Source organism: Brassica napus, chromosome A5 (assembly GCF_020379485.1).
Source record: "Brassica napus cultivar Da-Ae chromosome A5, Da-Ae, whole genome shotgun sequence".
NCBI lineage: Eukaryota > Viridiplantae > Streptophyta > Magnoliopsida > Brassicales > Brassicaceae > Brassica > Brassica napus.
In genome coordinates, this window is record NC_063438.1 from 7,212,839 (window position 1) to 7,226,299 (window position 13,461).

Genomic DNA, 13,461 nt, shown 5'->3' on the forward strand with positions numbered 1-13,461 from the left:
TCTTTTAAAATCTAAAACTCTTATTAACTCGTGAATCTATACCAGATGACATGGTAAAAATCTAAAATAACATGATAATATTTTTTCAAAATTTGATTAAATTTCTCATATAAATTTTACCAAGATATAAAATTGAATAAACTACATTGTTTTTATGTTATACATTCTAGTTTACAGGTTTTATAATGACTATTTTAAGATTAAATTTTTGAGTTTTAGAAATAAAATTATTAGTTGAGTATAGTTGAGTTAACTATAAATGTTAAAAATAAATAAAATATTTTATTTAAACATAAAAAACATTCTAAAATGCTATAATTTCCTGAGAAAATATTTATACAAAACCTTTCCCCTAATAAACCCAGTTGTAAAATATTTTCATCACAAAAATAATCTAGGAAAGTTTTCAAAGAAAAAGCTATAATTTTGAAATATAATTAAGCTTTTTGTTGTATTGTGAAGTATTTTTCTAATCGTAATTGGAAGTTAATATGTTTTGACCGTCGAATGGTATCATGTTTTTAACTTTCTGTTAACCGTACTTGCATCATGTTTTTATTTGTTGTTAAAGAAAAATGATCATGGGTTGTATGATTATTAAATCAGTTATAAAATAATCTGTTTTTTTTAAATAGGTATAGTGGTACAAAAGTAATATTCCAAGAAAAAATAGAGGCAAAATATACCAATGATTCTGAATTAATAATATTGATGTATAAATCTTTGGTATATCATAATAAGTTGAGTAATAAATAAGAGCATTGATTATTTTATAGTTAGAAAAATATAAGGTAATTGATTATTGTATAGTTAGAGAAATATAGGGTGAGACCAAAAAAATAGTTAAATCTAGTGAATAGGTCTAACAACCTTTCATAAGTAGATTTTTTGGGACTCCTTCCCTTTTAATAGTGTAGATAGTATTTTAGTGGCAATTTTTTAGGGTTTGGCGTTTACAGGTTTCTTATGGTCAGGTCCTGATCTAAATGGTAGGAAAGTGAAAATAGCATGGAAGGATGTACGTAAGATGAAGCAGGAAGGAGGTTTGGGGATGCAATCATTAAAAGAAATAAACCTGGTAAGTTGTCTGAAGCTAATATGGAGGATTCTCTCTTCTAATTTGGTATGGGTTAATTGGATAAATATATACCTTATTAGAAAAGGTGGATATGGAAAAAAATTCTCTAAGTGTAGAGATATTGGTAAGAGCTTGTACCGAGTAGATATAAGAAATGGTAGGAAAACATCTTTCTTGCATGAAGCTTGGTCGCCACTGGGTTGTCTTCAGGATATGCTGAGGGAAGGAAACTATATTGATATGGGAATTCCTATAAATGCAACCGTTGATGTGAGTAGGAAGCATAGAAGACAGCATCATCGGGTTCATAACTTGAATAAAGTAGAAGATGAGATTGCGAGGTATACGGCAAACTTTGTTAATGAAGAAGATGTTTCCTTATGGAAGAATGGGACATGACAATACAAAATGAACTTCTCAACGAGTGAAACATAGAAGGTGATTAGAAAAGAGTATATTGCTTGAAATTGGTACAAAGAGATTTGGTTCAAGTATGTCACATCGAAGCATTCTTTCATTAATTGGGTTGCAATGAAGGGGAGGCCTGCAACAGGAGATCGCATGAGGCATTGGAGTGGGTTGGTGGACAGATCTTGTGTCTTATGCAATGATCCTTTGGAAACAATGGAGCATTTATTTTTTGAGTGTGAGTATTCTGCTCAAATTTGGAAATAGATGATGGAAGGGGTGTTGCTACACAAGTATACAAATCAATGGGAGAGGATAATGAGGATCATGATAAGGCCGCAGGGGAGTAAAGTGAAGTCTTTTGTTATTAAGTACATGTTTCAATTTGCTATTCACACAATCTGGAGGGAAAGAATTCGAAGGCGGCATGGGGAGAGCCCCTCTCCTGTGAATATTTTGGCAAGTTTGATAGACAAGGGGATGAGAAACAAGCTCACTATCATTCAGAGGAGAAAGGATAAAGATTTAGAGGGAGGGATGATCTATTGGTTTAGTACCAGAATTTGAAGTTTGTTTTTTTATCATTGGTTTTGAGCGTTTCGATTTACTTTGGGAGTTAGTAATAGTAGAAGGAGATAGGGTTTTCATTTAGACAGGTAACACTTGATGTAACAAGGTTATTTCTTCTTTGAATTCAGTTTAACATTCAATTCAAAAAAAAATTAAAATAGATATTTCGAACAACAAATACTATTATCAGAATTTTTTAATTTACCAATAAACAATGATATCATTAAAAAAATTTATTGTCATATTTTTTGTTGTTTTTGATTAAAATAAGAATGATATAATGGTACATGATTTATTTTTAAAATCATTTAGAAATAAAGCATACCTTGAAAAGAAAAATAAAGCACCTCAAAATGTAATTAAATACAAAATTATATATACAATAATATAAATATAAGTCATTATATAGCTACATGTATTTATATATTATAAAAAAAATCAACACAATTTAAAAATATATAAATACAACCGCCACTCTAAATACAAAAAAATAAATACCTATTTTGACAAGAAGAAATAAATACTCACACCAATTTTTTTTAAATAACTTCCAAAAAGAACTTTTTTAAACCAAACGATTTTGTTGCATTTCCAACACAATTATATGATACCTCATAACAAAACCAACAATGGGTCTTTACAAAAATGTGGAATTTATGCCTGGATTTAAGATGGGAGTATCTCATTGGTTGAGCCATATATGGCAAAGTTAATTTAGAGTTTTTTTTTTCAAAGAAAATGGCATAAGAATGTAAATAACTCAAAAAATATGAGGGCAAAATCCTAGTAGAGATTCCGCTTTAATAGTATATATATATTTTTCAATATGATTACCACACAATAGTTTGAAAATTTCTATAACCAACTTAATAAGGAAAAAAAGAGTTGAACACAAATATGATAACCAGACACTAATTAGAAAAAAAAACCAGTCAAACAAATCTAATCAATTTTTAAGGATTACCATGCAAGACATGCATTACTAATTAGATTGTTCTATCCATAAATTAATCATGATCTTAAATAGAAATTACAACCATCAAACTAGTAAATCAAAAAATAAAAATTCTAATAAACGTCTGTTTCTTTATCGTAATAATATCACGAAGAACAATATGTCTTCATCACATCTTGCTATTTTTTTGCGTCATTCTGATTGCATTATTTCCACTTCATGAATGTATGTGTTTATACTAGTTTCCCTTTTCTCATCATATATCAATATTATCCTTGCAATCACATCATGATATCCAAGTGATATTGTTGTTGCTTTTTTGTTTATATAGTTGTCGATGGCCAAGGTGCTAACACTACAAGAAAACAGCGGTATTCTGACGGACGTTCCGACGGAAAATGAATTCCTCAGAATATACCGAGGCATTTCCGAGGCAATTCCGAGGAAACACAAAATTTTGCTTCCTCGGAATTCCGTCGGAATATTCCGACGGAATTCCGAGGAAAATACATTTCGTCGGAATATTCCGACGGAATACCGAGGAAACTAGTGTTCCTCGGAAAAAACCGATGAATTCCGAGGAAATATTATAGACGTTAGAGAGCCGTTGGAGAGCCGTTGGGGGGGATTTTAAAAATTCCGAGGAAATTCCGACGAACTAGCCGTTTGCATCGGAATTCCGTCGGAATTTCCTCGGACCGTCGGCAGGATTTCAACTATAAATACAAGCACCCCTCTTCCTCTTCATTCACACCATATCTTCATCCTCCCTCTCACTTTCTTTACACACGAATTTGATTCATAAAAAACATGTCTTCTTCAAATTATTTTCGTTCTTGGATCGATCGACCTCATTTGGATCCGAACACGAGATTGCTTACGGAAGAATACCAACAAGGTATAACCGAATTCATGGGGTTAGTTCACCGACAACCGGAAGCAAAAACAGGTATGTTAAGATGTCCTTGCTCTAATTGTAAAAATAAAAAAGTTATTAAAGAATGGGATGTTTGGACTCATTTATATTTGAGTGGGTTTACACGAAGTTACAAAATTTGGTATCATCATGGAGAAACTGATTATGAACTTGGTAGTACTAGCGAACCTCAGCCAGCGGTTAGATTAGAAGATCCAATTAGAACGGATGTAGATTACGGTGTAGGTACTGAGCAGATGGTAAATGATCATTTTAGAGGGGAAGATTTACCCAATGCCGAAGCTAGGAGATTTTATGATATGTTGGATGCTGGAAAGCAACCATTGTACGAAGGTTGCAGAGATGGTCATTCAGCTTTATCATCTGCTACAAGATTGATGGGCATTAAGACGGATTATAATTTGGCTGAAGACTGTGTGGATGCGATTGCTGATTATGTAAAAGGTATTCTACCCGAAGATAATGTAGCTCCTGGCTCATACTACGAGGTTCAGAAACTCGTAGCTGGTCTTGGTTTATCGTATCAGGTAATAGATGTATGCAGAGACAACTGCATGATTTATTGGAGGGCGGATGAACAGCGGGTTTCATGCAAATTTTGTGGGAAGCCTCGTTATAAAGATACGAGTGGAAGAGTTCCAGTACCATATAAAAGGATGTGGTATTTGCCTTTGACGGAAAGGTTGCAGAGGCTGTATCTGTCTGAACGCACAGCGCAACCAATGAGATGGCATGCGGAGCACTCAACAGATGGTGAGATCAGACATCCTTCAGATGCAAAAGCGTGGAAGCATTTCCAATCAAAGTATCCCGACTTTGCGTATGAGAGAAGAAATGTCTACCTTGGATTATGTACTGATGGTTTCAGCCCGTTTGGCAAGAGTGGAAGACAGTATTCTCTATGGCCAGTCATTCTTACACCATACAACCTACCCCCAAACTTGTGCTTGCGACGAGAGTTTTTGTTTCTCTCGATTCTCGTTCCCGGACCAGAGCATCCTAAGAGATCACTTGATGTGTTTCTTCAGCCACTAATATATGAGTTGCAACAACTATGGGCTCAAGGTGCTGAAACATACGATGTTTCGTATAAAGAAAACTTTCAAATGCGGGCAGTACTAATGTGGACAATAAGTGATTTTCCAGCATATGGTATGTTATCTGGATGGACAACGCATGGAAGGCTATCATGTCCATATTGTCAAGATAACACTGATGCTTTCCAACTAAAACACGGAAGGAAAACGTGTTGGTTTGACTGTCACAGGAGATTTCTACCACCAGATCATCCATATCGTAGAAGTAGGAATTTGTTTACGAAGAACAAGAGGGTGTTTGACAGTCCACCTCCGGAAATTCGTGGGAAAGATTTGAAGACACAACTTAGAGATTTTGGTGCAGAAAGGACGCCAGACGTCGGTGGACATGAGCATTTTCCGGTAGATGGTGTTGGAAACCTACATAACTGGCACAAAAAAAGTATTTTTTGGGATCTGCCATACTGGGAGGATCATCTACTAAGGCATAATTTAGATGTCATGCATATCGAGAAGAACTTTTTTGACAATCTCATGAACACGATCCTTAATGTTCAAGGTAAAACAAAGGATAATTTGAAGTCAAGACTGGATTTAGTCGATATATGTGCTCGTTCAGAACTTCATGTTGATGAGAGTGGTAGGGCTCCTTTTCCCATATACCGACTTGATGCAGCGGGAAAGGATGCGTTCTTTGATTGGATTTCAAACGATGTGGAATTTCCAGACGGTTACGCATCTAATTTGCGTAACTGTATCGACAGAAAGGAAGGAAAGTTTACTGGCTTGAAAAGCCATGATTGCCATGTAATGATGCAGCGCCTCCTTCCGTTTGCCTTCAAGGAACTATTACCACGAAATGTTCATGAAGCAATTGCAGGGATAAGTGGTTTCTTCCGCGATTTATGCACAAGATCAGTGACTCTTGAAGGTATTGAAAATTTGAAGACTAACATAGCTGTGATTCAGTGCAACCTTGAGAAGATATTTCCTCCCTCATTTTTTGATGTTATGGAGCATCTTGTTATTCACCTGGTAAGAGAATTGGAACTTGGTGGTCCTGTGCAGTATAGATGGATGTATCTGTATGAGCGGTATATGTTCCATTTGAAGAAGATGGTGAAAAATTTAAGTAGGGTGGAAGGGTCTATAGTCGCACAGATGATCAATGAAGAAACTTCAAACTTTGCCGAGTACTACTTTCCAGCAGAAGTTCAGACCAAAAACAGAAGACCTGCTCGGCATGATGATAGAGGCGAACGGGCAACATATCATTGGAAGGTTCCAGACATTTTCACAGACGTTGGACGACTTAGCGGAAAACCAAAGGACCGTCGACTTACTGATCAGGAGCGCAGTCATTTGCAAACATATTTACTCACCAACTGCGAAGATGTTCTTCAATATGAAAGGATTTTCATGGCAGAAAAGCGGTTAGAATATAGATACGCCACAGAGGACGAACTAGAAGAAATGAAGCAGAGAGAATTTGGTGGATGGATGTTTACTTATGTGAGTGATGGTTTGGCCAGAGGTGAAACATTTGACGATTGGATACGCGAGATGGTCGTTGGACCAAACTTTGTTGTGAAGTCATATCCGAGATTTTGTACTCGAGGATATGCATTCACAACTCAGAAGAGGAGACGTTCGAGTACGACTTACGATGCTGGTGTTTGTTCTGCATCAGGAGATGATGTATACTACGGACACATAAATGAGATTTTGGAAATCAAGTATTTGGGCATGGTTGGATTGCGCTGTACTGTTTTCTATTGTGACTGGCACGACAACACTCCAGATCGAGGTGTGAGAACAGATGCATTTGGTGTTACATCAGTAAATTCAAGACGGAAGCTGCAATATTATGATCCTTTCATTCTTGCTTCTCAGGCCGATCAGGTTTGTTATATCAAGTACCCCCGGGTAAGGAACAGAGATGATCCATGGGTTACTGTTACAAGACTCAACCCGAGAGGCCGAGTTCAGGGAAGTTCTGAGCTGGAAGACCCACTACAACCAAGCACATCCGGCAACTTAAGTGCAGCAGAAGATTTAGGTGGAGTTGGCCTTGTAGTCGATTTAACTGACTTCGGAGAAGAAGCCGCCGTTCACGTAGAGGATGAACCAGTGATTGGAGAGTTTCACCAAGATCCAGATTCAGATTCATCTGGTGATGACGACTCGGAAACAGACTAGCGTCGACCTTTTTTTTTTTTTTTTTTAAGGAAAATTCCGAGGAAATTCCGAGGACAGATAGGTTTTCCTCGGAATTTCCTCGGAATAGATCTTCTCGATTGAAAACCCAATGTTCCTCGGAATTCCCTCGGAAAATTCCGAGGAAATTCCGAGGAACTCTTTATGTTCGTCGGCATTTCCTCGGAAAATTCCGAGGAAATTCCGAGGAGATGGGGATTTGATTATAGATTCTTTTTCCTCGGAATCTCCTCGGTATATTCCGAGGAAATGCTGACGAACATAAGGATTTCCTCGGAATCTCCTCGGTATATTCCGAGGAAATTCCGAGGAACTGGGGGTTTTAAATCGAAAACAACGTTTTACGGATTGAATAACACGTATATAACCTTCATTAAGTGTCATAACCAGATTATGATGTTTGGAACTATGAACTTTGGTGTTTTATCCAATAACAAACACTTTTACGATTGCATGAACGAAAACCACACAACATAAGAGAAACACTTATACACTTTAATAAATGGTAAAGGGAATACTTACAATTATTTTTGAAATTGTGTTATTTCATGGTTTATGATCATCTATACAAAGAATCCTCAATGGTATGCATTATAATTGTATAAGAAATGAAATACGGCGAAAATAATCGATGTTTTAAAACCCCAAACCCTGGTTCCTCAGAAATTCCTCGGAGATTACCGAGGGTATTCCGAGGAATCATTGTTCGTCGGAATATTTTCATTTAACCGGGTAAACCAAGCCGCCAAATATTTCGGGAAAATTGAATCAAAGAATTCCGAGGAAATTCCGACGGAAATATTAAATATTTCCGAGGAAATTCCGACGGATAGTTTCCGTCGGACGCCTCATAATATTAGGGCGAGCCCGATCTTCTTCCCCATTTCTCTCTTTCTCTCCGCGCCGCTGAGCCTCTCCTCTCGCGATTTCCGGCGACTCCACCGTTCTCTCTCGCGTTTTTCCGGCGAATCTCCCCTAATCCTCCCCCATAATCATGTAAGAACCCTATCCCACTCTTTTAGGTTAGATTTGTATGGTTTTTAAGTAGATTTGATGATTTTGGAATGAGATTTATAGATTTTGTTAGGGTGAATGGTAGATTTGTGTAAAATCGAGTTTGATTATGTATTTCACTTGATTTGAATTTTTTTTTTAGTTTTTATTAATTTTGTGGTTATAAAAATCGAATTTGAAATTATATATATATATTGAAAACGTTTTTTGTATATAAAATCTATTTTTTGCATTTTAAATTCATTTATATATTTATTAAACATTTTTAAAATCTATAAAACTTTTTTTAAGATTAAAAATCATTTATATAATATTTAAAAACATTTTTTTTGTATTTTATATGTAAAATATAAATTTCTATATTTATTAAACATTTTTAATATTATGAAAACTATTTTTGTAATTATTTAACATTTTAAACATTTTTAAAACTATTTTTCGTAATTATTATGTTTTTGGGATTTATTTAAACTATTTTTAAAATTTTTAAACTATTTTTTATTTATTAAAACTTTTTTTATTTAAACTGTTTTTTTTAATTTAAATTATTAGAACTAATTTTTAAATATGTTTTTTTTTAATTTACAGGTCTAATGATGATCAGATCCGGCCTCGCCAGCGTCGTAGCCGGGGTGGTATGGGGAGCCAGTCTCGGGGTTCTTCCAGCCATGTTCAGGATTCCGTTTCGCCCCACAGCTCATACCATACATCTCCCTCTCCATTACTCGCTCCTGCTGCTCCCGCTCCCGCTGCTGCACCCGCTCCTGGTCCCGCTGCTGCACCCGGTCCTCTGGGAGTGATGAGGGTTGCGGAGTTGGTTCGACAGCCCGGTCGTGACCATCTTCCCTATCTCACTGAGTATCCACATGGACATGGTCAAACATGGTAATTTAAACTTTTATTTTTAAACTATTTTTTATTTAAACTATTTTTTTATTAATAATTTATTTTTTTATTAGGTTCAACCGATCCGGGAATGGGATCAGCGCATGGATCAACCGTATGATGTACTCGGCCCTCGACAGCGGACATCCGACTTTCACTCACTTCCCTGTCGAGAAGCAGCATCTGTGGTTTCAACAGTTTGCGGTAAGTATTCTAATTTTTAAATTATATTTTTTATATTATTAAAACTATTTTTTGTAATTATTAAACTATTTTCTATATTTATTAGACATTTTAAATATTATTAAAACTTATTTTTGTAATTATTAAACTAATTTCTATATTTATTAGACATTTTAAATATTATTAAAACTTATTTTTGTAATTATTAAATTATTTTTTTAATTATTAAACTATTTTTTATTTATTAAAACGACGATTTTTGTAATTATTAAACTATTATATTTTTGTGCTTAAAAACTATTTTTAAACTATTTCAGCAAGAATTCAACTGGAATGCCGATGATACGCTCTCTATCTATCACCATTTTGTCCATAAAGTTATGGACAACTATGGGAAGCAGATGTACGAGTGGAAGAAGAAGTGGGAAGTAAACAAGGTAGTTTTTAATTTATTAACAATTTTTAATTTATTAAACTATTTTTAAAATTATTAAACTTTTTTTTTTTAAATTAAAAGGTCCCAAAGTCGATGAACGACACGGTCTGGAAGGAGTTGTGTGCGCATTGGGATAAAGAAGAGACGAAAGAAACTTCTTCCACCAACTCCAACAACCGCAGGAGCGACCGTAAAGGAAAGGGCATCTACAAGCATAACTTGGGTGCTCAATCTATTGCCACTCTGGCGGATCGCATGGTAAGCTCAACCGCTTTTTCTTCAATTATTTAAGTTTCAGAATTTTATTTTTTTGCATTTTCAAATTTCTAATGTTTGTCTAATTTATTTTTTTTCAAGGCGGAAGAAAATGAAGGCCACCCAGTTGATGATCTCGCCCTTATGAAAAGGGCGTATACCAACAAGAAGACCGGCCAGATTGATGATGGTCTTGTGAGGGACGTGGTCGACCTGGTCCAAACTCAGGTGTATGACGAAGTGTCTCAGCTTCAAACCGATGATGACGATTCGACGGCCTCGACCAACTTGTCTCGGGTTCGAATCAACGAAATCGTTGAATCGGTAAGTTTTTTTTTTTTAAAAGTTCAATTTAATTATTTCTTGATTTTTATTTTATCATCAATTTAAATTATCTAAACTTGGTTATTTATATTTCAGTCGGTTCCAAAGAAAAAGGGACGTTTGGTCGGTTTGGGTCGTCGCTCCCGGTCGGCTGCTCCTTCTTCTGCACCACATGCGTATGTTGATCCAGAAGTTCTTACGGCTCAGCTGAAGGACAAGGATGATCGGATATCTGCGTTGGAGACTCAGATGGCAGCTCAACAGGCGGGCTATGAGACCCAGAAGAGGCTGAACGAGCAGATGATGGAGATGATGAAGAGGATGTACCCGAACGAGACGTTCCCGAACATTCAAGACCCGTAGTTTTTTTTTTTTTCCAAAAACTCTGAATGTTTTATTTAAATTTGAATATTATCTACTATGTTTTATTTTATGTTTTATTCAATTTTAATTTTAAATTTTAAAAATTTTAATTTTTAAAAATAAAATTAATTTAAAAAAAAAATAAATTTTTAAAAAAAATAAATTTTTTCAAAATTCCGAGGGAATGGGGTTCCTCGGAAAATTCCGAGGAACTTTCTCCCCTCGGCAAATTCCGACGAACTTTAAGTTCCTCGGAATTTTCTGAGGGAAAAAGTTCCTCGGAATTTTCCGAGAAACTCCACTCCCTCGGAAAATTCCGAGGGAAGAAAGTTCCTCGGAAAAGTCCGAGGAACATTTGTTCCTCGGTATTTTCCGATAAACATTCCGAGGAATATTTCGTCGAAACTTCCGAGGATTGGACCATCGGAATTCCCTCGGTATTTTCCGAGGAACCTTCCGACGAACTTCGTGTCCTCGGAGTATCCTCGGAATTTTGTTTCCTCGGAATTCCGTCGGAAAATTCCGACGGAATTCCGAGGAATTATGAATTTCCGAGGAGTTATTTCCGAGGACTTTTTTCGTCGGTATGTCCTCGGAATAGCGTTATTCCGACGACATACCGACGATTTTTTCCCTCAGTATCCCGATGTTTTCTTGTAGTGTAATGCGGGATTTTGCGTACCAGTCAATTGCGACACTAATGACAAAAATCGCAGTTGTGCTACCTGTCACATTGCCTCGCCACGCATGACACTTAGTTTCAAGAGCTTAGCAGAATGTAAGGCTGGGTGCAAGGCATAAGTTAACTCGAGGCGTGCAAATAGCACTGAATAAACGTTTTACTTAACACGTAATTTATCTGCTTCCGATTTTAACTACAATACATAATCTTATTTTGAGTCCAATAAATCAAATTTATGCCTATTGTATATGTGTTTAGAGATTTCCATATTCTACGTAATACAAAATAGTTTAACCTATTTCTCTCCTTTTGTTTTGTTTGACTATTAATATTTTTTTAAGAAAATATATCTTCTGTATAATTACTAAGAATAAGTTTTTTAAACTGAATAGTTTGTAATAATGGTAAATGGTAAGTTTTTTTTTCTATTTCCTTATACGCCATAGATCAAAGAAAAAACATAGATCAAAGAGTAAATGTAGAGATTTTCTTATTAGTCTTCACAATCACTTAAAACAATAATAAAAACTTATATTACTCTTTTATCTTAGACTTTTTGTTATCTTGTTTAATAGGAAGACAATGAAAATAGAACAAAAAGAGAAAGACTCATTAGCATAAACGCTCTAAGTATTGCTACAAATTTACGTAAAGGACTTTACATAACCAAATATAAACAGAGTAGGTACATCAGATTTCAAAGACAAGAACTAACAAAAGCAACGAGATGGTTCTGCAAAGTGACAATGCTAACACAGGAACCAAACTTGGTCTCGCCGGTCTTGGCTACTCTTTGATGGATATGTAACATCCCGATTTTTGGGGATGCAATCATTAAAAGAAAAAAAACCTGGTAAGTTGTCTGAAGCTAATATGGAGGATTCTCTCTTCTAATTTGGTATGGGTTAATTGGATAAATATATACCTTATTAGAAAAGGTTCATTATGGACGGGTAAGGAGAACATTCAATTAGGTTCTTGGATGTGGAAAAAAAATTCTCAAATGTAGAGATATTGGTAAGAGCTTGTACCGAGTAGATATAAGAAATGGTAGGAAAACATCTTTCTTGCATGAAGCTTGGTCGCCACTGGGTTGTCTTCAGGATATGCTGAGGGAAGGAAACTATATTGATATGGGAATTCCTATAAATGCAACCGTTGATGTGAGTAGGAAGCAAAGAAGACAGCATCATCGAATTCATATCTTGAATAATGTAGAAGATGAGATTGCGAGGTATAAGGCAAACTTTGTTAATGAAGAAGATGTTTCCTTATGGAAGAATGGGACATGACAATACAAAATGAACTTCTCAACGAGTGAAACATGGAAGGTGATTAGAAAAGAGTATATTGCTTGAAATTGGTACAAAGAGATTTGGTTCAAGTATGTCACATCGAAGCACTCTTTCATTACTTGGGTTGCAATGAAGGGGAGGCCTGCAACAGGAGATCGCATGAGGCATTGGAGTGGGTTGGTGGACAGATCTTGTGTCTTATGCAATGATCCTTTGGAAACAATGGAGCATTTATTTTTTGAGTGTGAGTATTCTGCTCAAATTTGGAAACAGATGATGGAAGGGGTGTTGCTACACAAGTATACAAATCAATGGGAGAGGATAATGAGGATCATGATAAGGCCGCAGGGGAGTAAAGTGAAGTCTTTTGTTATTAAGTACATGTTTCAACTTGCTATTCACACAATCTGGAGGGAAAGAAATCGAAGGCGGCATGGGGAGAGCCCCTCTCCTGTGAATATTTTTGCAAGTTTGATAGACAAGGGGATGAGAAACAAGCTCACTATCATTCAGAGGAGAAAGGATAAAGATTTGGAGGGAGGCATGATCTATTGGCTTAGTACCAGAATTTGAAGTTTGTTTTTTTATCATTGGTTTTGAGCTTTTCGATTTTACTTTGGGAGTTAGTTATTGTAGAAGGAGATAGGGTTTTCATTTATTTTTTTTTGTCAACATCATTACAGACTCATATTGACTCTGTAAACCACACCGGGAGATATTGATCCATATGAACGACGAAAGACGTTTGTTTCCTGACACTGCGTGCTAGGTTATCTGTCTTTGTATTTTGCGTTCTTGGTACATGTATAATCTCTGATCGTG